The sequence below is a fragment of the Amphiprion ocellaris genome, chromosome 1 (assembly GCF_022539595.1).
Source record: "Amphiprion ocellaris isolate individual 3 ecotype Okinawa chromosome 1, ASM2253959v1, whole genome shotgun sequence".
NCBI classification, from domain to species: domain Eukaryota; kingdom Metazoa; phylum Chordata; class Actinopteri; family Pomacentridae; genus Amphiprion; species Amphiprion ocellaris.
Window position 1 is genome coordinate 3,610,707 of NC_072766.1, and position 26,502 is coordinate 3,637,208.

A 26,502-nucleotide genomic window follows, 5' to 3' on the forward strand; every position below is an offset into this window, starting at 1 on the left:
CCGGGGAACATCAGTGGCAGAGCTGCAGGGCGGTGTTTAAAAAATAAAGGATCTTCAGTTCAGCTGGTTAAATTCAAGCATCTGTCAAACAAGATTATGAATCCCAATAATTCAGCCCAGTTTTTAGTTAATTTCACGCTCACGCACATAGACTTTTTAATTATTATTTCAGGAAAGGACATTAATGCCTTACTGGTGCTGAACAGAAAGCAGGGAAACATCTGGACTGATTGTCAGTCCATCACAGAGCTAGAAAACTCCCATTCTTCAGACCAGTCCATGCTTTGAAAGCAGACAGTGTTATGTTCATTCATACTACAATATGTATGTGTCGGTCTCCTGCACAGACAGTTAGATTGCCCCTCAGACCCATCACAGAATAACACACAGGGCTCCTGTGGATGCTTGTAAAAAGCTGGCTGTGACTTTGTGCTTTTTACTGGACACAGCGGCTGGTTAAAGATTGGACTGTGGCACTGTGACGCTGTGATTATTCCTGAGGAGTGCTGAGCACAGTGGGTAGACAAAACACGGGACTTCTGGAGAATTTAGAACTTGGATTTTAGAGGTCCAGCACTGCCTATTTCAATTACACCCCTCTAATGATGAGTTATAAAGGTGTAGCTCTGAATCTCCTCACACAGCCTCTTCCTCATAATACACGTTTCTTTTAAGTACCATTTGTTTTCATGGCAGTCAGGGCTTGGAGTTTGTACAGTCTAAGCGGTCTCAAAAACTGGGCTACATGCAGATGCCTGTAGTGGGGTCCATGAAGACTTGACCGACTTGAGCAAATGAGGAAATTTACATCATGCAGACTTTTATGGAGACATGGAAAGCATGAATCTGGATTTTCACTAAAACTATGTTGACAAGAAAAGCACTCAGAGAGCGCAGTACTCAGCCAAGGCTGCTCAGTCTTTGTAGCATTTCTGACGGATGAAATCTTTAGTAAAAAATGAGCTTGCATCAGGAACAGGTGTGTGTCAAGCATGTGTACGTTATGTACGGATACTAGGGATGCCCAAAATTACCTTTATTGTCAATAACCCGATATGCCAATATTGTCCGACTCTCAATGGACATCTGCAAATGGGGGCTTATGTGGACTCTCAGGAACTTAGGGAGAAGATAAATTTTATGTTGCAGTGATGGTAACGGACACTCGTGGACATGCAGATACCTAAACTTACACCCTGACTTTTGTCCAGCCAGGCAGGTACAGGAAGCTCAGACACTAACATACTGAAACAGGAAACAATCTCAGATTCGCATTCTGTGAGCAACATTTATCGAGCTCCGGTACAACTGCTGACATATGAAACAGTATCTCTGAGGTTAGAGGGAATTATCCAGGAGACGAGTTGCTTTGATTGAGAGTTACCCTCCATGCTCTGAATGACCTGCATCTGGATCAGAGCTGAAGGTCTGCTGAGGGACAGCAGGAGATAAGATGTAGAGCCGCTCCCGAGGCCTGAGCCCTTGGCAGAGTCACTTTGACTTTTTCCTCTCCTGCTTTCGCCATCTCCACCCTCCTCAGGGCGTCTCCTGCTCTGGGCTGGTCAGCTTATCGGCCAGACGCTCACACCAACACACACCAAACAGACTGAATAGATTAGATTCATGACTGACCTGTCTCAGTGCAGCATAAGAAACTTCCGTCATCTGAGCGTATGTTCTATTGTTCCATAGCAAAACTCCTGTAATGAATGTAAATATGAAATGTAAAGAAGATTTTAATGGCTCATTCTTTTTCAAATGGGTTGAAAAAAGACTGATGTAATCCTTATTATCTCTGACTACTGAGTTTATTTCATATAATTTCCTAATATGCTACTGGATCTACATTCTATTTAACTTTGTAATGCAAGGAGGTATGTTTTTGATATTCGTCTTACAAAGGGATGAGAGTGATCAGATTTGATGCATTAAAAGTGTCCAAAGGCAATTTTGCAGTCCATTATCGTGGCGTATATAGGAACCTTTTAATATATTATTATTGACTTGTGCTCGAATTAGAAACAACAGCTGAATACAAATTGAAAGTGAATATTCCATAAAATGGGCTGATGCTGCAAATGCTTTGGTGAGCTGTAATAGTTCACATCACATCCATAATGCTGCATACATATTTAGCATGGTTAACAGTGTTTTATGGTGGGTTTATTTCACAAGCACGGAGAGTTTAAATATGCTAATGTAATTTCGTTCTAGCAAACTTTTCAGTGTGAGAGTGTAAGGCTGGGGCGCTCTGCTCAACCACCTTCCATTGTATATTTCACAATGCGTGCCTATTAAAGGAGATCTATTGCTGGCAAGCCACCATATGCAAAGACATTAATTATACAAGTCCTAGTCCCCAATGCTCTACAGTATTGACTTTTTAAAAAAACTTTCTCTAGCCATTTCCCATTCAAGCTAATTAAATATTTTGTATATACTTCTCCCATTACTCTAAAAAATGAAAGGCACTATGCTGCATGGAGCTGCTGTAAATGTAATGAAGATGTAATAAAGCTGTCGTAGAAGGAAGGGGGAGGCTTTCTTCTCCACACTGTCCTGAAATCCACCTGTCCTCTGGTTCACACATGCTCTAGGTCTCGCAATAAATAGCAAATATCCAACCAGAAAGTATTATAATGAGATAGCAGGAGGTAAATAGGTTGCCAGGCACCTTTATTGCATGTAATCCATCCTTGTGAAACAGTGTGCAGGGTTTGGGAAGAGACAAGGAGTGGTGGTGTTTACCTAAACAGTACCAAGAACACTGAAAATCCACCTGATACTTGGATCTGCTGCCAACATCCACTTCCAGTTTGTGGTTTAGGTTTGTCCAGCATTGTTGGAATTATCTGTTGTCAGTGGTTCTTCTGCTGGCAGAGCAGGTTGAATTGGCGTATAGGAAAATAATTCCCAGTAAAAGTGGACATGAATGCTTGCAATCATTATCTCACACGCATGCCTGCTTACCTTCCAGCAGGTGCCTTGGGCACAGAATATTTCAGTTCTATTGCCCTTTCAAGGAGTAAATTAGAGGCATGGTATGTCGGAGTGGTATTGGGATTTTCAAAAGAACGTATCAGAAAATTTAAGAGAACATTATTCTCCTTGATGAGAAGAAAACCTTGTAGTTGATATTTTTCATCAGATGAAAGATGGAGCACAAGAGACCTTCTAACCTGGTCTTTTGTTGATGAGAAGAGGAGGAGGTACGAAAACTGTTTTTCTTTGTGCAGGAATGAGCATAGCTTGTAGAAAAAGAATCCGTTGTTACAGTCAGAGACCTCAGTTAATGTATTTTGGAGAGAAAGCAGTTCAGCTTGCCATGGAGCAGAGAAGGATAATCATTAGCATTCTGCCATATATTGAATGAGCATTCATCCAAATGAAGTTTTTCTTGTTTATAATTTGCATTGTAAATGAATTCAAATTTTGCATGAATATGCACAGTCTTTTCTCCTCTTTTTCCACCAAAAAAAGGACACTTTTGACTCCATGTCCTATAGCCTATTTAGGCTTCATCTCTAGTTGTGGGAAGAAGGCCCATGTGGTTGTGGGTAATCTTTGCATAAAAAGAGAGCCAAATGTGAAGTGGCATGATGGAGATGCTTTTATAAAGTAAACTGGTCCGGGCCAAGATATAAAAAATGAAAATAGATCCTGTCTGTACTACTTTTCCATATGGTTACAGGGAAAATATAGAATACTACAGGCAGCCACAGCCTGTGCCCAAGAAGTTAACATGAGATGATGTTCTCACTTGATGAAGTGAGTACATAAAGTGGACCAAACCATAACTTCAGCTTTGTCTTTCTGTAATATTACAGTATTTCATGATGCACTGGGAAAATTGAGATTTTTTTCAAGAATTGAGGATGGAAACTGTCATGTACTTATGAGCAGAATATCAGTTATTTATACTTTATGAAATTTAACTTGGATACTACTACTAATAAAAAACACTCGTTTGCCATTTTGCCATTTGTGAACTTGAAACTATGTTTTTACTTGAGTGCATAAGATGGACCAAACCTTTGCTTCAGGTTCCCCACAGATGTCTTTATGGATCTGGATGTGCATTACCTGAAATCGCACAATATGTCATGCTGCACTGGAGAAATTACAATTTTTTTCCAAAAGAATTGAGGATAAATATTGCAGTATATCTATGAGCAGAATATTAATTATTTTACATTTTTTCGAATGTAACCTGGATACTACTATTAATAATAACACTCTTTTGCCATTTTGTCATAATATTGGTGTTTCATTTATGTGGAACCTGTTGAAATTCCTTCCAATTACTGTAGCAATAATTCTATTTGTGATGTGTGTGTGTGTGTGTGTGTGTGTGTGTGTGTGTGTGTGTGTGTGTGTGTGTGTGTGTGTGTGTGTGTGTGTGTGTGTGTGTGTGTGTGTGTATATAATTTTTACATCTCAGTGACAATTTAATGATTGCTATTGTGCGTATAGATTTGTATGCACAGTACAGAGGTTTGTGTTTCACTGTAGGCTAATAGGGTGCTTAGAAATATCAGTCAGGTTTGTGCACAGCATGTTACCAGCGTAACAACTTGCTGCTGTCTATTTATTAATTCTTAATGACTACACAAGCTTCAAGCTTGTAAGTGGTGGAGTGTTTTTATGTTTTATGGGAATATTTGAAGCCCATTGTATTCTTTACAGTTATTTACTCCACATTTTACTCACAGTCATAAAAAAAGCATAATATATCTCCTAACCTCAGCTAGAATCAACGTTATGATGAAGCCTAGAAGGTACACACATTCAGACAGCATACCAAATATAGATCTTACCACTGCTGCTTTCTTTTTTCCCTAATTTTCTTGTACTTTATTTATGTTTTACTTCTTTGCCCCAAGCCTGTTATTCTTCAGTTTTTGGCCCATACATAATGGATGCTGTGTGAGTGAGTCAGGGTGGAGTTGGGCTCTAGGGCTTGTGGGCACTGCAGCGAGATAGAGTAAGGAAAGGAAAGAGAGACATGGAGAGCGGCAGACTGACCGGGAGTCAGAGCCAAGCCTTGGCAACTAAGCAAAAAAGAGAGATTATTTGTCTCAGTGAAAAGAAGAAGAAATCTTGGTAGACAGTCACAAAACCACTGTTTATGAGCCCTGTCTGGCACAGAAACGAGACAACAATAATAACAATAATTTATGTTTCTGAAATGTTCTCATGTCTTCTGGTATAGAGAGACTGAATAAAACAAGACTCCATACCTGAAGTATGCCATTCTCATCCATGCTTATTAAACTCTCAGTGTTCCAGTATGTAGCGTTCCGTCCGTTATCCTCGTCTTGTTTTCTTGCCCAGAGGTATATTATGCAATTTCTTGATGGGTTTAAGCATCTTTTGGACTCATCACTTGAATCATTCAGAGAGGACGAAGTTTATCATAAAAAGGACTGACAGTAGTCCAAACAGCCTCAAAAACAATGCTGTTCCTGGACTGCTTTGCTAACATGTACAGATTTTCTAAAAATCAGAATAAAAAACATGAAAAAAATGTGCACTGGTGATATTGAATCCCTTTTAGCAGTGGAAACCCCATCACTGGTCCCTGGACACTATGTTTAACCACAACTTTGATTTAAAGTATGTTATTTCCTCATCAGAAGCATGTTTAATAGCCACAAAAGCCACAGAAACAATTGTACTTGGATAACTTTGTCATATACTAAAGGCTGTGGAGCTACTGACTTTATGTTTAGAAGCTTGTGTTTGCTAGTTTTGCACTGAACTGAAAAACTAGAACTAGCAGCAGACAAATGACTGAACTGAGGACAGAATCAAAGCTAAACACTTAGCTCTGCCAACTTTTATGTGTCTGCTTACTGTTGAACATACTGAAGAACTTCTGAAGTGTGATACAGCTGCTTAGCTTTGGAAACTAACTTGAATAATGAATTGAACCGGACATAAGGATTACAGTCTATAAAGTCATGCTGTTTGCAGCCTCTAAAAGAAATTTCAAAATGTTGTAGAAACAGATCAGACAATCACAGAGAAAATTTCACAATATCTTTGCTAAAAGATGCTTTATTATTCATTTAAATGAAACCGTTGTTGCGGCAAAGTGATGGTGCCAGTGTGAAGGGTTTCAATAAGGAAAATGCCGAGCCATCTGGCAAAAGAAGTTGAATATGGCTCAGCTGCAAGGCGCTGCAGAGGCCCGTCTAATATATTCTACTTACCCTGCCATACCTGTGACGGGATAAGTTGATATCCTCCAGAGTTGTAAAATCCTTTCTCATAATATTACAAATGGCTGTAGCTTTTAAAAGCCTTCAGACTTGTAGATCTGTAACTCAGACCTGCCTGTCGTTGCTTCCACTGAATCACCAACACCTGAAACTACATACCCCCACTGACACCGACTGCTCCTTCGTTTTTAGCGAGACAATGCTGTTCTTCATCTGAGTGTTTTGTTGAAGTGCTCACGAGTATCTTTCCTTCAAACAGCTAATCGCATCATCTGTTCTTACAGTTCACAGTCTCAAATTTTCAAAACCCACTTTACCTTGTCACTAATATTATAATAAGAAGCAGCAAGGAGCCATCATGCCTGGCTGACGCTGCTAACAGGAGGCTGATCGACAGCCTGAGAGTTTGGGAGTGTCTTTCGCTTGAAACCATTCCTCTTCCAGGTATTGATCGAGGGCAAGGCTGATAAAGCTGATAGCGGCGCTGCAACCAGCTTGGGAGCTAACTCCCAGTGTTCCTGGTGCTGACAGGCCCAGACCGGCATCATTATTACAGCACTAAGCATTGGCAGTCAGGCTGCACTCTCCCACCTCTCTCACCCCATGATAAACTACTGATGGGACTCCAGGCAGATAGGTTTTTCAGCATACATCAGCTCCAAAAAGCACATCAATTATTCAACTTCACAGTGGCCTATTGTAATTACTTTGCATTGATAGGCTGCCAGCCGTCGCAACCATAAGTCAATGAAATAATCAACAAGATGCAGAAACTGTACTCCTGCGACACTGCCAAATGCTGCCTGATTAGGTTGTCCTTGTAACCAGCAGGACGTTAAGCCACTGAGACAAAGCTTATACGAAAGAAAAAAGGAAAGAAACATGTACAACGCAGTACAACAGCACTGATAGAAACTATACTAGTCCAGCAGAAAATGCTGCTTCTTGTTCCTGGACATTTATTTGTAGTGCAGCCAAATCTCACACGTGGCTCACTGGGCATCTTAATGCACTGTGACTCGTCATAACAGAGAGCAGGTAGTCAAAAGTCCTCAACAGGCAAGACAGACAGACTGACAAAACCACATTAAAAATCAGAGTTCAGAAAGCTAATCAATGTCTTCCTGTTTACATTTCAAATGACTATCTCCTTGCCTTCACTTTCACAAAGCCCCTGTAATCTGCACAGAATATAGATGGGTTGTTCATCAGTCTGCACACGAGCTAGTCATGAGAGATAGCAAACAGGGAGTGAGGAGTAAAGAGGACAGAGCGGAAGAGAGAGAGAGGGAGTGATGAACAGTATGACAGCCCAGCCTCACCTCTTTGGTTTTATCAGACAAGCAAATGCAGAAGAAAGAGGGGAAAGGAGAAGAAAGCCAAAAGAAAAAAAAAGTGACTTACTTCTGAGTGAGGCAGACAAAGAGTGGGAGCTCCTCTGCGTTTTTGTGAGCCTGATTGAGTCGTAGCAGCCTCCTCTGACACAGATGGAGAGAAAGAGACCGAGAGTGGAAAAAGAGAAGGAGAGTGTTGAGAAGAGGAGATGAAGAGGGAGACTGGAGGCTTGACTCGGAGTGCTGGCTTCGCTTTGTAGTGTACACTGTGGAAGTGTGTGTGTGTGTGTGTGTGTGTGTGATGGTGCTCTATGTTTTTTTTTTTAATTTGGTTGAGATTCTTTGGATGGGCTCTGTGCAGATACACTTAATCAACTTGCTCCTGAAACCTCTTGTTCATTCAGCTCAGAGCTTGCATTTCCAACACATACATGCAAGTCCACATGTGTGTGTGCAGAAACACACACTCACTCATTCACACACACACACACACACACGCACCAGTCTATCCAGCTGGAGTTTTTAGCACCACGCAGATAATGCCATATTCTGCTGGCTTTTTTCCCTCCCTAAATACTGATTCAGAGGCAAATAATGAAAGCATCTCTGCTGAGAGCAGGCAGGGAGTTTCAGTGTTTTGAAGAGATAAGGAATTTGGGCTCCATTCACACCAGAAACAGACTGAGACAAATTGATCTCCTCATTCTCTTGGTCAGTTGTTTGTAAGTGAGAAATAATGCTGAGAGCTGCCAGTTCAGTCTGTGAAGATACATTCACAGATATCCAAATATTATTATGATTATTGATAATTTATGGTGTTTTTTTCTCTTATTCTGCAAAGTCAATTGGAGTCAAATTGAGCATCCTGCCCTTTGAGACAGACAAAGAAATCTTCAGAGGACCGAGGCGCTTTTTGCAGCATGCAATTAGCCTTTTGTGTGGTTATTGTCGGTGAGAATGTGAAGAAGCCATAGAAATCAGGAGCATAATGATTGCAGGTGTGGAATTAATGTTGTCTCGTTTCCACGCCGGCGCTGTGGAAGCTCTTTCAAAACAATCCTTCTTCTTCAAGTTTGGAGTAAATTGTAGCATCCCAATGACAGAAACTTTCAAACAAAGACATCAACTATGACTGTTGCTTGGCATGAACGCCAATGTCATGAATATTAAGCAAGCATGGGAAGGGTTTTGCTGTCTGGCTGGATGCTAGCCTTCGTGTTCTCCTGCATGGTCCTGACAGATTGTCAGAATCACCTTGTGTTTTTTTCATGCTCCTGAAGAAATGCTGACTGTAACCTTACATGTCAATGCCCTAATCAGCCCTTCACTCCTCTTTCTTTGCTTTTGTTGCTTCCCCCTCCTTCCGTTTTCCATCAGGCGTCTTCATAGGTAACTTCATCCTGCCACACCCAAAGCAACCCAGTTTTATGAAAGCAGGATAAACCTGATAGCCCCAACTGTGTCGTCTTTCTTCTTTTTTCCTTCACAAAGTCTTAATCTGAGCTGCGGTCCACTAAAGCATGGACACTGCCCTGTAACAAGACCAATATTTTTCCCTTGGTGAACTGCGATTTATTGCTTGTAGCATTTATAGAGGGGTCCCAGTTGGAGATGAAAGCACGTGCACGCATAAACACACATACACATGGCGAGGAAAAGGGGGTTTCGAAATGCTAATTCAGACACACCGACGGGGGGTGTAAATCCAGTCCTCATTGTGTATTCAGCACGTTGTCTGTATTGTGCAGCGGTGAGCCCCTTTATTCAATTGAGCTGCCATCCATCCTGGCTATGGCATTGAACAGGCACGTACAGGGAGCTCCCACAGGAACCTTAGACTCACTCAGACATACAGGGGCTGTTTGCATACACATCAACAGACAGTGTGGAGTGACAAAAACCCATTAGGACTATAACGGCCTGATGTAGTTCTCTGTGGGGTCATTATTAGCAGCTGAGGTATGCCAAAATATCACTTTCAGGAGAGTGGGTGTCAATGTGCATTTGTTGCTGTTTCTCTGAAGATACCTGTGTGAGCATATGTGATTTTGAACATATACTCAACTTCCTTCAAATGAAAGAGAGACAACAAAAAACTCCTCTGAGCCACTGAAAAATACCGTCATAGTAAGAAAATGGGTCTAAACTAGCGACCTGTCCGGGATGTACTGAGATATGCCCTCACATGCATCCATAAAGGCAACAAATCCTCTAAATTAAACAACAAAAGTGTGTTTCCATGCCTTCCAGAATGGCATTTTCTGAAGTTATGCCCCACACCAGCAGGAGGTCATTATTTATTTAACCCACAATTGAAAACTAGAGGAGCACCAAGAGCCTCCACCAAGGTCGATGCAATATCTTGCAGTTTTAAAGAAAGGGATCCAGATCTGCACTAAAGTTCAATGGGTTCTTCCTTTGCCGAGGCTTCAGTTCTCCACTGAGTTTCATGAAAATTAGACAGACAGTTTTTTCGTAATCTTTGTGGTAGACTGCAACAGTTTAGGTCTGAATAAGTTTAGGCACAGTAAGTAAGTTAAAGGAGAGGTGAAGATTTGGTTTTATATTATTACTTTTTCAACTACGGCTACAATAATTCACATTTCTACAACTATTTATGGTTTAACAGTGACTGTCTACTTACTACAGACACTCAAGGGCTTTGGGTAGTTCCTCTCGTGAGACAAGATAATAGATATTAGTGAATGGAGTGTACAAAGACAAGAAAGTTCCACTACTGTACAGTAAAAATTGCATTATGGATCCAATGCTTTTCCTTCTGATCTTTGCTTAAAGGGGTTGATTACTGCACCCCAGGGAATTTGCACTGCCTCTCTGTTTAGTTTGGGAAATCCTTAAAAATAATTGGCAAAATGTGTTCAGTATTTTTGAAGCTTGACCCACAATAGGCACTAAAAAAATAATATGGGTCAAGCTCCAAAAATCAATAGCCAACGCGTAGCATCTTTTTATTTATGTGTTGTGTGTGTTTTCACAGGCTGAATAGTGGTACTATTACAAGCAAACTGAAAGGATTATAAATATTAGTGGAGTAAATACGCTGATCATACTGTATGTATATTAAAATCCTAAACTACATTAATAGTAATTACTGAATTATAGATAAAGCACAATAATTCCCTTTGAAATGTGGTGGAACACAGTGTAACATTAAACATATATTCTCAAGACTGTTCCGAAGAGTACCACTGGAGAAAAGCTGATTATGTGCTTAGTTGCCTTTTTTCTCATTGACCACCACTGCTGTTTAAAATATATTGTTGGATCTTAGTGGTTGCATGTACATCAGCCAAGAGGAAGCTGGCAGCAGCCAAATCCCCATTAAGCCTGCAAGAGAGATGGCACATCAGCAGCGTCTCCCCTCTCATCTGCCCACTGATGGATGGTGAGAACTATAATTGTGATGATGGGTGTGAGTAGCGGAAGAGTGTGGAGTGCACATGAGAGGTGTTTAGCTCGTAAAGGTGGGCTGTGGTAGAGCCAGAGCAAGGTGAGCACTGGTCTCTGGCCTTGGTTATTATCATGCTGAGTTATAGGCCTCCACCTCCCCCACCAATCTGCACACATTACAATGCCAAGCCACGACACGCAATCTTTCCTTATGCTCTACCTCCAGGTTCGACCCATGCTCTGTCGCTCTCTCCCTTATTTCCTGTCTCTCAGCCTCTCTCAGCCTCTCCAGTCCATTTCTGCGCCCAGTCTTTTATTTATAGAAAGAGAAGGAATGTAATGAGATGGAAGTCGAGGGGTTATTTTTTCAAACTTTTTCATGTCGAGAAATAATTTACATACATATATATATATGGACACTCACATATCTGCGGATGCATAGATACCGTCAAACCACATCTTGGATATTAAATGAGACACGTCAAGGAATTGGTATAAAAAGAAAAAAAATAAAATCTAATTCTGCCTATGAAATATCCAATTTTGTAAAACACACAGTCGTACCTTGATACACACACACATTAGATGCCAAAAGTTGATAGTTTCATAGAAGAAATCCAGATTATTGCAGACTAAATTACTATTGTTGTCATTGCTGTTTAGGTGAAAATTAGTCCACTTAAGACACTAGAGCCACAAATCTACAGTAATTCACAGATATCAGTTTTAACCCAAAATCCACATCAGAAAGATGTTTCAGCTCTTTGTTTTTTTTTTTTTTTTGTGCATGTGGAAATATTTTTTGAAAAAACTCCGGATTACTGTGTTTGGAACCTTTGCTCATCTTCACATTGTAAAGATAATAAAACTGTGATTTGGATTTAGTTGGTGATCAGGAAGCATGCTTGTCCACTATTCTGCAATATGTAAGTGATATGTTTTCACACTGCATATTGACTATATTTGACTAGCAGTTATTCCCTTTTCTTCATTCCAGTTTGAGTGTATATATACAACTCTCCACAGCAGTGTACAACATACTGGTCATGTTGAGATTCCTGACATTGTACCTGTATCAGTGATCATTTTAAACAAAGTGTGTACATTTTGCTGGAGGATGTGGCATAAATGAAATAATAAGGTAAACCTGAAATCTTAGTGGCTAATCATCATCCCACGCATCATAGAGACACTTTAATCATATGCAATCAAATTTCAGTCTTTAAAAATATGTACACTTGTGCTTTATTAGAATAGGTTAATGTAAGATTTTTTAACTGCATTAATTTAACCATGCCAAACAAGTGAAGCAATCCTAAGCACACCACAGTTGCTCTACCTTTGTCAATCATGCCAAGTCAATCATCTTTATCCCTCAGAAGTTTCGTCAATCTAAGCATTCCCATAAATGCACTTGTTTTATTGAAGCCAAAGGAAGGGGAAAATGATTTTCATCAGAATGACATCAGCCGTTTGAGACAAATGCGGGACAGCAGTTCTCACAAATAAAACGCCCTGCGCTATTACACAGGAAAAACAAAGTCATTACAATACACTGTATAACAGAGCGGCCATATGTGAGTGGCAGAGAGGCATCATCTCTCATGTGACGTTCATTGTGTTGCCGCCTGCTAGTGCATAATGCTGACGTGCAGTGACTGGCAAAAGTGTGACTGGAGGAGGCCTGCTGTCTGTCACCCTGGCCTCCTGCTGTGGAGGCCTGGTGGAGGCCTCGTGGAGGAGGAGACAGACGGACCCGGAGAGAGAGGAAGGGTGCAAGAGAGAGAGAGAGAGAGAGAATTAAGTTAGAGGGAATGGAACATCAGGCCATATCCATCTTCTCCATCCCCTCATGAATATGTAAAGCAGACAGGTCAAGTAGGCATCAATGACTCTCCTCCCCCTGGAATTGAAGGCAAGCGGAGCAGAGGGTTGAAAGGAGCGCTCCCCTCTGATGCTTTCATCCAATAATGGTGGATCTCTCTGTGGCATGTTCTAGATACCTGTGTGTGCCGGTGTTAGAAATGTAAATCCCGGTCATCATTTATTAAATACAATTGTTGCATGAAAATTAGCTTTTCGGTGACGCACCTCTCTCCTTGGCTTTGTCACATTATGGAAATTCAGAGGGAGCAAACGTGAGGAACCTTTGACATTTATTTGTCCTTGTCGGAGGGAAATGCGGTTGGGGTTTCTCTGTTTTTGTCGTCGCCTCAGATGTGGAGGGAAGGACTTGAAAACCGTAATATTATGATGCTTGTGCCAAAACCACTCCCTTCAGCTCGCTTCGCGCCTGTCTTCCCACTCCCATGCTGCCCTCGGCTGTATGTCTTTGAGTGAAACATTGGCACAGCATCAGTGACGGAGCATACGTCACCACAGAGTCCTTTTGATGGTCCAAGAAGAGAAGCAGGCATTTGGTTTTAATTTCTCCTCATTTTGTAACCGACATACGACACACACAGCACACAGTGCGGCGGATCAAAATGGGAGGGTCAAGTCAGGCAAATCTTCATTTCTCTTTTCACTATCCTGGCTGCACTGTCTCTCCTTTTGTTTGATTGCTGCGCGTTGTGTTGTCTTCAGACATCCTGCCATATGTTCGAGATGATAGATCTACATCGGCATAAACTGCCTACTTACCAATCAGTTTGCTTGGAAAATGCCATCACCATTTGCAGAAGATCCCTCTCTGTGTGGATAGTGAGAGGGGAAAGTAAGAGTTTGTAAAGATGTCCTAAACACTTTGGCTTTCCCCAATGAGCACAGATATGATACAGAGGCTAGCAGATTCTCAGCAGAGGGAACTCCAGCATTCTTTACTTTATTATTTTTCCCTGTTGGGTGCAAACAATTTCAGAACAACTGTCCGATAGGCCTTGTAGCCATACCATAATAAAACAGACACTGATTAAAGCACTAAAGCCTTGCATTTGTTGACAATATAAGATCTGCAGTAAGCCTACTTAGTGCCTTGAATTATGTTTTAATATTTGGTCTTTACTTGCTTCCAAAACAGTTTAACTCTGGCACTGTCTTACACACCATAGGACTTCAAAAAAGTACTTTTGGGAGAGCTATTCAGCTAGATTGAAGGACCTTGTGTTGACTTATCGATTTGATATCCAGCTTTTTGTGATTGCTTAGTCTAACTATGGTTGTGAGGTTTATTGAAGACAGAAAACAAAAATATATCCTGGATATGTTAATCTTGCTGTCTAGCACAGAGGACTGTATCATGAAGCATGTTTAACAAAGCCAGGCTTTCTTTGTGTAAGCCGGCTCAACAAAACCTAAAATCCCAGTCAGAGATAATAATATCACAATGATGGTTATCTTTATTAACTCAGGCTTTCTGCTCCAGACTCTGCCTGCATTAACATAAAAAGGGGAGTTTAATACATCCTGTGACTTATCTTCTGCACAAAATGGACCAATCGTGTGCCACCTTCTTCAATCAACAGGCTGTTTTAATGTAGAGCTACGAGGAACCTTAAAATTTATGACATTAAAAAATGCTGCTACTGGAAATGATACAAAACAGGAAAACTTAATCGTGTATATATTTATTTTAATATTCAGTGCAGCCGTCCCTCCTTGACATAACGGCTGCACATCAGAACTGTTAAACTTTAAACTTCACATATTTAAACATGATATTGTATTGAAGTGCATCTAGGTCTGACACTGTTCCATCATGCAAGATATCACTTTATTTTTGGCCAAATCAAAGCGAATTTAATGCTACTGATTGAATATTCTCTCTAATAAAGGCTAAAAACTAATCAGTTGTCTAATCTGTGCTATATTAGCTACCCTACCAGCATGTAAACGGACTTGGCAGCAAATCAGGACCAAATATAAAACATATTCATGCAGTTTCTACATCACCAGCTTAGTGCGTGATAGGTTCCCATGGCAACGTGATGCATACAGTGTGCGATACTGTAATTACACAGCTTCATTCAGTGGTTTTAATAACGTACAGCTCAGCAGGTTTACAGATAAAACATTTTCCCTCAGCTGAGAATCTGTGATCTAGCAGGTTAAAAGAGAACAAAAACTGTCTTTAAGCCTATGCCTTCCTAACCCATCCTTCTTCATAGTACAACCCTCAGCCCATCCCTTGTGTTTTCTTCCGTGTGTTTGACTGTCTGTTTTTGGATTTTTGCCTTTTGCCTGCTCCCTTGTTGGAATCGTTTGCTACACTGACAGATGTCCTGCGCATGACCCTTGGCTGCTTAAGTGGAAGACTTTTTTTTTTTTTTTAAACCTGCATTTTGGTCCTTTTTTACTCTGAGCTGATACATGTAGTTTAAAAATTCCTGTGCCAATACTCAGCTTTGTGTGGGAACTTAAAATAGTGCAATATAATCAGCGCACAACTCCCCTTCTCACCTCCTTTAAAAAAATATATATTACCAATGGATATGAAATGCAAATTATATCTTCATCAAAATACAATAAAACACCCATTACAATCTTTTTGTGTTGTACAGTTTAATTTCTATTGATGGGCTAATTTCACATGCATAATGAATCAAATCTTTCGGAGCTGGAGGCAAAAAGTTACTAAACTGTGACCTTTATGATCAGTGAATATTCATTTTAATCTTTTTAAACCTTCAGAGAATAAAAGCGGTAAATTAGTGTAATGACTCCGCTTCTTCTTCTTAAAATGTGTAGCTGCTATCATTCATGCTATCAACTCATAGCTGTCACTCAGATTTTATTAATATTGACTTCATTCACGTATTTAGTGACAAATTTTTGCGATATACTTCTAGGTTTTTCCGATATTTCATTGTATCTTCTCTCAGACTCCTAACCTAATTATTTGTTGTTGCAAATGTCTCCACTCGCATTAAATGAAACGTTATACCTCATCAAGCTAATGGAAATGCTGCGCTGAGTAGAAATGGCCTTTGAGCCTGTCGATGCTATTCTAGCTACAAGCTCCGAGGTAATATAAGGGGAATCAGTGGCTCCCTTGTAAAAGTTGGCTTAATAAAAACCACATCAGAGTCAAGCCTGTGATGTCTGCTGTCCCTTCCATGTCCTGTGGAGGTCAAAAAAAACACATTTCATTATTTCCCTCTCATCCTTTAATCCTCTTCTACCTGATGTAAGCACTGGGCTGAAGGGTGTGCACACACATACACAAATGGTCAGTGGGACATCTCAGGTTATAAATGCTGATGTGCAGAGCATTTGTGGGGAGACGTGGAGGGGCAGAGTGAGCGATAATGGACAGAAAATGGCGAGTAGAAGACAGACAGGGGCAGATGTGTGGAAAAAGAGAGAGGGAGAGAGACGGAGTACATGCATGACCATTGGCAACATTGTCATCTTAATCCCTTGTCAGTGACTGAGCCCAGGTTTACACCAGGATTACAGCTCAAGACCAATTATTACCTGAGAGACTGAAGGAGAAGCGCAATGTCAGAGCTCGGATCAGCAACCCAAACGCGATGTGACAAGCATGCAGTAACTTGAGCCATAAACAGGTCAGCATATGGTCAAAATAGTGGAAATAATGGTGAGCTAGCAGTGTGTCAGGCGGTATTAGTGGAGGCTCGCCGCTTTAATGCGTAATAGTCCTCTCCATCATACCTGCCAATGCCTCAGACACTTGCCAATCATAATGAAGCCGCAATCCTCCCACATGATTGTGTTTACTTCTGTGTGTGTGTGTAGCTGGCAGAGTTTGTGCATGATGTCCACACAACAGGTGACCTTTGTGCTTCCTGCTGACAGTATTATTCCCATGCTATGTTTGGCGCTCGCACCTCATGAAACGTAAATTGGATTGTAAGAAATTTCATAGAGCCACGGTTGGTGGAGAATACAAGTAGATGTCAGTGGGAGGGAGCCTCTTTTAAATTCTAACATTCTGGCTGCCTTGACTCAAGGGTAATGTATGCGGAATCATGGCCAGCCTGGACACATGCAGAGAGAGGGGTCATCTCTACGGCAACATATCCAGCAGCACATTAGGCTCTTCTTTGTCAGACAGAAACAGTATTATTTGCTAAGTGTATTCACCCATTGTTCCCAGCGTCTCATCTGAGCAATCAGCTAATCGCCACCAATCAAGTAATCAAGACTTTGCATGTATTAATTAGGCAAATCCATGTTGTCGAATCCAAAGGAAATCTGTACAAAAACAGAATTTTCGGAGTTATCGTTTTGATGCCCCCGCTTTGTTCCGAAAGGCTCCCCGACAAAACAAAAGTAAATGGGTGTCAAGACTAATCTGTGCTGTTCATCACACTCCCTGATGCTGTGACAGTGGAAATAAATGACCAGACAGACTTCACATGGATATCTAGTTTACACCTATTAGCCCTGAAATGAAACGACACCTGTATTTATGGTAAAAAAAAACACACGTCCACCAAGCCCACAGAAAAGTCCTCAAGATATATTACAGGGTATTTGACCTTGATTATCCTGCGTACTCATATTCTGAATCAGTAATTTCAGAATATGAGTAAAAAAAAAATATTCCAGGGACCCCCCTCCTCATCCATGTCCCTTGGAATTATTTGATGCAGCCTACTTTTCATGCTTTTATAGTCTTAGTTTTGTGAAAAAACAACACAACAGAAATGTGTTCCAAATATATTGAACATATATTGAAAATATTTGCATAATCTCAACACAAAATAAGCATAAAACAATACAAGTGGAATCTATTCGACAAGCTACACATAATAACGTAAGTTTGAAATCTCAAAGGCACATCAAGACACATTTCTGATACAGTGTGGTGTTAATTAGCATTGCATGCTGATGATTAGTTGTCTTAATTTGCATACCATCATTGTACATTGATGTAAAGATTGACAGTGACCTCATATATCCAAAATGTTTTGATCAGAAAATATCCTAATTTTGTTATTGGTCTTTTCATGCGGGTTGTCTGAGATCACTTCTTTAAACTCTTTACTGTAAACACTTGACTTGCTGAACATCTGCATATTGACAGACAACTGCAATTCACTGTTCGTCCCTAAATGCCATCCAAACAGCCTTACGATCATTAGACACTCACATGAATGTAACTTGCGCAGTCTAAGAAAAACGTTGCATGTGCACCATTTAGTTTGCAGTCTACAGCCCTTACAAACAACAAAAAGGTGTTTTTTTTTAAAATATATCATATTATTTATATAATTAAATCTTCCTTTCATAGACCCCCTGCCAGTGTGCCCCTCATCTGAGCATCACTGTTCTAAATAATGTTTAGACCTCCAATACCACATGATTAGTTTTTAATATGATTTCCAGAAGTGACCATGCTGAGTTGAATGAGCATCCGCCGACCCAGAAACTCTCTGCAGCTTTCAGATTTACGATCGGCACTTGAGACGCTATCCTGAGGGTAATGTGGACATACACAGAGACATTAGTTCCATTGTTTACCGGTGCTATAGATCCTAAGTAATAAGGCCTTACTAATTGCTGCTGTGTGTAGATGGAGTCAGGTAGTCCAGCTCTTGCGATGACTCCTGTGTAGCTGCGAGAAGCTGGAGGCAGAGACAGTAATGATTATGGAATTACCATGGCAGAGATTGTGATGGCTATTCTAATGATTTCATGTTACCGTAATTAGCATTACGAGGAGGAGGGGACGGGAAATTGAGGGAAGAGAATAGAGAGGGAGATGGAGGCGAGAGAGGAACAGGCAAAGACAGCGAGGAAGGAGAGAGAGTGAGTTAGTCAGAAAAGAGATGGAGGGAAGGTGGGGGGACGTAGGGGAGGACAAAAGAGATGGAGAGCGTAGGAGGATGTTCATTAACTAAATGAGGATGAATTGTTAGCATGACTGTGGGCTGGTGAGGTTCCTTAGCTTCAATTTCAGAAATGCTCATCTCACACAGAGAAGGACGTCAACCCACTCACAGGCTGTCAGCTCCAAATCCAGTAGATGAACTCACCTCATCAACATTTTTCTCTCTCTGGCAACCTCGTTAGTTATTAATATAAAACCCGACTCAATGTACCTCTAAAATTACAGATGGATCTGTGGAGAACAAATTATTACCCACATCAAAGGAAACTAACATTCGGAACGTACATTCCTGTAACCGTTTTGTTGTTTGGAGTTGCTTTTATGGATGTAAATAATTGGTAAAACAGAGGCGGTATGATTCAGTGTCTAGACGGACTTTGAGTGGCGCAAACAGGGATTTAATAACATCAATTAGATGTCAGGTTTTGATGTCAGTCTTGCAGAATCAAAGAGGGAACTCTGCATTCTTTAATCTGTTCAAACCTTCAACAATGAAACACGGCGAAAATCATCACAGAAGAACAAGGGAGTGATTGCAGAAAAAATGAATCAGATTGCAACATAATCACAACATAGAGATGCAGGCAACAGAAATTGAGGAAAACGAATACTTCAAAAAAGAAAATGACAATAATTCCTTTTAGAATGTGACTCACAGAATAATGAGAACATTGCAGAGTTGATTTATAACTGTGTGGAAATATTTTTTTATTATTTAAAAAGTCTTTTTTTTTAGAATTGATGATATATTTTAGAATTTAGTATAACTTCTAAGTAGTGTAATGACTGACATTCAGGCAAAATGACGATAGCAGGGTTACATTCACAAACAGAAAAACAACCTCATTTTATGTCGTAAACTGCATCTCCTTATGAATAGGTATTTAAAGTCTGATTCTGGTCACTAACCCTAAAAATTCATCTCTGACTATCAGAATTTCGTATTTGAAAGTTTTTTTCTGTATTGTATCTACTCTCAGATGTATGTCGCTTTGGATAAAAGCATCTGCTAAATGAAATTGTAGAATTGTGTAAAAATACTCGCTTCATGCCTTAAAATTGCTTTCATGTAACTCTCTTCCTCCAGAATATATGGATCTATGAAGCGTCCACATCTCTTAAACAGTGTAAAACTACTCTGCAATCCACACTGGTGTGTTGATTACTGGAGGAATTCATCCTTAAATATTTGAACCTGAACTTGCATCTGAACAAGAATAATGATGCATAAAGTCCCATCCTGCAAGTTGACAGTATTGGTTCTTCAACCCTCATCAGTACCTGGGGTCTATGCGGACCACAGGGGTATAAAACTTGTCATATTTTTTGTCTGTAAGTTTGATAGTTGCCATCACATACACCAAAGCTTATTTGATTCCAACCAGGTTTGTGGTGTATATATAAAAATATCGTTTGGGGTACATACGGACCTCAGCCAGACTGTGCATCTTTTATTTATGTATGTTTGTGTTATGTTGCTCTTGTGATGATTGCTTCAGTTGAATTGTGTTTCTTTTCAATTCAGGAGTTCTGAAACTAATATTGTAAGCAATACACGTTTGTAATCATCAATAGTAATTTCATTGTTTCTTTCACATTTGTATCTATAGACGACACACGTTTTAGGAAAATATACATTGAGAGGATATAGACAGGTACAGAAATGTGAAACAGATGAAATACTACTGGGTTCAAACTGGACCCCAAATGTACGGATGAAGTAGGTTTTGTCATGTGTACTGATGAGGGTTAAGCATGTTGGGTATGAAACTCTAGACACCTGGATCCGTGTTTTTCAGAAGTTCATCAGTAAAATAAAATAAATAATCAAATAAAATAGAAAATGCTCAGCCGTGACATTGGCTACTTATTTCCTTCATGATGTACCTTCTACTATAGTCTAACAACAGATGGGCAAATGATCCACTGTCACACATGAGCCTGTGTGTGTGTGTGTGTGTGTGTGTGTGTGTGTGTATGTTTATAATCATGTTTTCATGAACACACGCTTTTTTTCTCTCTTTTAATTAGCACCTAATTGTGTGCTGACAAAGCTGTGATAATGTTAGATGAATCTTCATTCATTTTCCTGCTGCCTCTGAGATGAATTCCCCTGTGAAATACTCAAAGTGGGGGATAAGTTATTAAATTAAGATGGACGCACAGGTGGCAAACTGAAAGAAGCTTTTCTAATCTTTTTACTGTTACTAATAGATTGGAGGGTTACAAAAATTATAAGGTGGAAGTAGTCATTGGTTCATAATCAGAGAACATAAAATATAATATTGGATCCTCATGTTGGTTATCCAGGGTTGGGACCTCCACCTGCACTTCAGCGTTTTCCATCTCTCTGAGGGATCTGAAGGTGTTCCACGCCCTAAAGAAGGCCCAAGCTGACAATGCTGGTGAGTTTTTTTAGGTCTCTTTGGCACTTTACTTTCCAAACCCACCTTGAGTGTCTTGACCTCAGTTTTTCCATGCCATTCTTTGGTTATAATTCTTCCGCCCCCCTTTATTGAATTCCCTTCCATGAGCAATGGTTGTTTAAGGGGCACCAGCAACGCTCCTGTCACTTTCCACCTTCATTCCCCTGGTAGATGAAACATGTAATCCCTCCAGTGAGTTCTGGGTGTACCCCTGACTCTCCTCCAAGTTGTACGTACCTGGAAAACCTTCATAGGTAGGTGCTCAGGACCCATCCTAATCAGATGCCTGAACCACCACCTCCTTTCACTGCTCCAAGCTCCCTCCGAATATCCAGGTTATTTACCTCTATCTCTAAGTCAACTTATTTTGGCCGTTTATCACTTCAGTTTCATTATTATGGTCATTACCCAGAGAACAGATGTGAGGGTTGGAACGTTGACCTACTGGTAAACTGAGAGCTTTGTCCTCCCAGTCAGCTTGTTCCTCACCACAGTGGTCCAGTACAACAGCTGCATTACTAAGAAAGCTGTCCCAATCCATCTGTCATTCTAATGCTCTATTTTCCTGTCACTCATGAACAAAATTGCAAGATAAAGAACTCCAGCATAGCAAAGACCAACAAAAAAGGGACTTTGGAACCACCTTCTGCTCCAGCTTTGTCCATTGCATGAAGTTACATGCATCATTCTCCATAACTGTGTGTTGGCATGATGAAAAAAGTTTTTATTAATGCAGCATGTGGAGCCATACTTTAGGCTTCTCTGTAGATCTCTGTTTTTCCTTCTGAGCCATAGTAACCGTTTAAAATGTTTAACACCCTAATTCCTGTTGAGTCACATAAAGTATTTGTCAGATCCTCGCTCCGTGTTTAGGATTAACCTAATCCCACCGTTATGAAAATTAAAGTTTGAATCTTCCCGTGTTGCCCCCTGAAACAAGTTTCTGCCTCTTTATTGTCATGTCAGACTGCCCTCCTAAAAACTGAGCCTCTCCTCTCTCTCCACACCAATGAGTGAAGGGATGGTTTATTCATTTAATGAAAGAGAGGAAGATGCATGCATGAGGGAGAGAGTTGAGGCAGCCAGCTAATCCTCCTCTCTCTGTGTAACTACTGCTCTGGAGACCTCTATATGTCAGTTAGCATTATACTGTAAATACCTTCTCATAAGGCGGAGAGCTGAGCAGCGCACACTTGTGAAAATTCAGCAGCTCCAATAATGACCTGCATTAATGTTGTGCTAATTTGGTGCTTATCATTTTGCCTGCCATGGATGAGGTTGTTATTACTGGGTTTAATCCACAAACTCACAAGCGAAATACGGGAGAAAGAAGAGTAAAGATGCATGGTTTTCGTGCCACTTGTAGAGGATTTTTCAACATTTTGGGAACACCGTGCACTAATTACCAACTGACATCTCCAGAGTCAGCTGCAGGTGTTGGATAACTCACTCATTACAGGGTGTTCTTTCTCTCACTCACTAATATTAGCAGCCTCCTGCAGTCGCTTCCACTGTTCTCCAGCCTTCAGCTCAGTCTTTTGTCTAAGTAATTGCTGCATCTGTGAATTTGAATCTATTGTGTTGTGTCTACATTTATTTGTACCTTTAATTATCTTCTTATTTCTCTTGATTTCCACTGTTTTTGCCAATGTGCCTCTGTATTTGTGTAGGAGATGTTAGTAGAAACTAGCCCACCAGCACACGAGCCGATCAGGAAATAACCAGTGCAGTGAAGGACATAGTGAAGTTTATAGTTAACTGTAGCGTGAAGCGTAACGTAAGCCTTCGTCAAACCAAAGGAGGACATTTGATTTGAATCCTCGGTGCTTCACATGGTCAGAACACACTGTCTGTTTTGCAGAATCCTGTTCATTGGATTTGTTTGGAAATAAAATTGCCCACATTGGCATGCATTAGTGAAAGCTCACATATTACTGTCCAACTCCCACACACACTCTGTATGCAGTAAAGGTTTGTGTGCATGTATGATCTCGGCTGTAAAGAGAACCAAATGATGAAAAGGGGAAAATCAGATGCACATACAGAGCTGTATTAATGGTCAAAGGTTCTTATTCCGTTGAAAACCTAAACATTTAAGCACAGAGGCCAGGAATCTGTACTACAGTATTTTCTCTGTCCTGTGTTCCCCAATATAAATAAAAAGTCAGATCAGTCAAAAAGAAAGACCTTCAACATACAGTTTAGCACAATGTTGATTGTCATGGCTTCCACAGGTAGTAAGTTTCTTTCCTCTGTTAGCAGAGGGGTTGTATAACAAATTGACAGCTTATTAAACAAGCCCTGTAGCTGATGTGTTCAGGCACTAAGGTCTTTTAATGTAGCACTATTAGCTAATGGCAAGACAAACACAGATGAAATTATATCATAAAATGCTACATAACAAACTCCATATTTGACAAGCATGCTTTCAGTGCATGAAAGCATTACGGAGCATTATAGATCATCACTTAGCTGACATGGGCAATAAGTATGACAGGAAAATGGAAAATAAAGCTTCAGCAGACTATTAATGAATGGATGAGTGTGTGTTTGTTGTTAAGTAGATTTGATACTAGAAAAAAGGGGTCATATTTCAGCCACATTGAGCTTAATTTGCTGCATGAATAAGGAGCAACGTGAAGTCTTTTGGGTTAAAGAGATTGTCTGATCGTCTCAAACTTGAACTGGAATTTGTAGGCTGTGCTTTATTTGTTCACATTAAGAATCAGATGATAACCACAGTGGCACCATGACTGAGTGGCTGCTTTTTTTTCTGGGACAGTGCTGTCTGTCAGCGTAACGCATGGGAAGATAATTTTTGTAAATAGGCAAACGCATACTTAGAATCTCAGCGGTTTTGATTCAAGATTATTTTTGTCATCAGCTCTGAATCAGACTGTATAAATGTTTCAGGAAAAAATAAACTCCTTCAGTGCTCTTGATGACCTTTGCAGCTCAAATGTTTGTTTACAAGTTTTGATTAAATGTTCCCAACCAAACAATTCTGTTGAATATTCTCAAATTCAGGGGAAAAAAAAAAAGCATTTTCTTTTTGTTAATCATAAAATATTTACTTTCTTTCAATTTTCTTTCTGAGGTAGCTCCTGACATATCATCATGTTACTTGAAAGTCTTGAGATGAGATTTCTTATCATTCACTTCCCCTCATTACTCTGCAGCAAGAAACAGAGTCATTGTAAAGCATACCAGTTCACATACACATGCCTTGAAAAGAGCTAAAAACTATCCTCTCTGAAAAGAGATTCTCGAGTATAATTTCATTCTCTTGCCTTTAATACGTAGCACAGTGTCTTGTGAATCCCCGTAGATTAGTCATGGATACGTTGAGAACTTTTACCTGCTATATTAATCTTTGAAAATGGAATTTTAGATCTTTAATAATGGAAGCATATGTCAAAGAAATAATCCTGTTGTAGAAAATCAAGTCAAAGCAGATAGTCCAGGATTAATCTCTGGTGTGAGATCTAATCCACAGGCATCCCTCAGCTGCTACAGAGCTGCAGTAATCCCATATCAGACAGGGGCTGTTAATCTTGTTCCTAACACATGCCCTTTTTGCCACTACATGATCACATACAATACAGATGCCTGAACGTGCATCAAGGTGATCCAATGTCATGATGCAAAAATGGATTTGGCTAAAACAGGCTGGCAATGGAAAAACAGAAGGAATTATTAATGAAGATGATATTATTTCCCTATTTGACTGATTTCTTTTGATCCGTAATTTGTTCAAATGTATCGACGTGTGAGAAAAGTAAATGGTTCCACTGGAATGAACTAATCTGCGGCATTAAACACATGCTACAACACAGAATCTCCCCCTGCTGCTCAGCTGCACTCCTTTGGTGTTTCACCATGCTCAGTATTCAAAGCATGAACAGCTTTAGATTACCGCTCATTCTGCATGTGTGTGTGTGTGTGTGTGTGTGTGTGTGTGTGTAAATGCCCTTTTCATTGGTCCTTATTGGTAATCAAGTGACATGGAGATCTTTCTGCCTGCAGAAGGGGAAAATGGCAGCCTTCGCTGGCCCTCTAACCCAGCCTCAGCCTCACACTGTGATTTATGTGACTTATTAGCGGGCCTCCACTGGCAGGGCCCATCATGTGAATTATAACTAAGGATTAGGCCCCAGGCTAATGATAGGACCGGGAGGGGAAATTGACCATGTGTTTGGCTGTGGTGTGTTTCCTGTAAACCAGATTACAGGGCACATGCAGAGCCGCACAAATATGAAAGACAAGCGCACACACACACAAAAAAAATGATGTCTATAAGCACACATGAAGATTAAACACACACTGACACACCAGGGTAAAACCAGCCTGTGTGTGGGGGCTGCAGCTGTGCAGCTTAGATTATGAATCTGTATTAACCTTGCCAACCCATCAACGGACTCTTCATGAGGCCAAAGCTGCAACATACACAGACTGACACATTGAACTTGGAGTCTCATGATTTAAATAGTTTTTTCTAAAAAATAGGGAAAAAAGTCAACCTTGGTTGATCTGAAATTCATGGGGAGCACACTTCAATGCAAATGAACAAACAGTATTTAGAGAGGATGACATATTTCATGCAAATGTGCTTTAAAGCTGTGACACACATGAAATCCATGTTTGGGTCAGTAGTTGTGTTGATTGCTCGGGGCGGTTTTCATCCACGATGTGTTGCTCATTTCCACTGTTGTAGAGTAATAGCACACTCTGACGTGGCCTCCGGCGTTAAGATAACCCAATATCAGCCTCCAACCTGATGGCCATTGTTTCATTTGTAAGAAAATCCTGCACTCTAATATCACATCACATCTGCTTCTTCCTGGGGAACACTTTTATTCAGCTCATGTTTGTGTCCGTATGCGTGTGTTTGTTGCCTGCATGTGCTAAATGTCGCACACCAGAAAGAGCATAGATCACAGGATTCCCTCCCTGCAGCACAGTCTGGCCATCCAATCAGAAGAATCAATACACGCCTGCTCTGTTTCGGACAATGGCGGATTCTGTTTTCAAGTTAAAGAATATTATCGAAGCAATTCCATGAAGCCATTACCAGTTCAAGGGCAGGTCTAGTAGGATCAATAAGAGTGGAGCACATGGTGTTGCCCCATGAAGGAAAACAGAGATCCAGGAAAACCACATTTCCTCTGTCTCTTCTAATTGTCACTTCTAGCAGAATTCAACTCTGTGTGGATTGATTTTTTTGTCCCTCTTCAAATACGTTTCAGCCCCAGGGTTCTGATGCAATTCCTCTGATATTTTTGACTGTAAAGGATTTCTTGGATTGTAGC

The 26,502-nt window shown here is 40.4% G+C and overlaps 2 long non-coding RNA genes across 2 annotated transcripts in view; one reads left to right on the plus strand and one right to left on the minus strand.

Annotated features, from left to right (window-relative positions):
- The window catches only part of LOC118470001 (uncharacterized), a 61,814-nt gene extending 54,047 nt beyond the window's left edge, over positions 1-7,767 (minus strand). The window contains exon 1 of the long non-coding RNA XR_004846995.2: positions 7,629-7,767. This is a non-coding gene — a long non-coding RNA (uncharacterized LOC118470001). The remainder of the gene's footprint in view (positions 1-7,628) is intronic.
- LOC111565754 (uncharacterized) overlaps positions 1-26,502 on the plus strand; it is a 245,524-nt gene that overhangs the window by 141,215 nt on the left and 77,807 nt on the right. Inside the window, exon 3 of the long non-coding RNA XR_004846994.2 lies at positions 21,078-21,172. This is a non-coding gene — a long non-coding RNA (uncharacterized LOC111565754). The remainder of the gene's footprint in view (positions 1-21,077; positions 21,173-26,502) is intronic.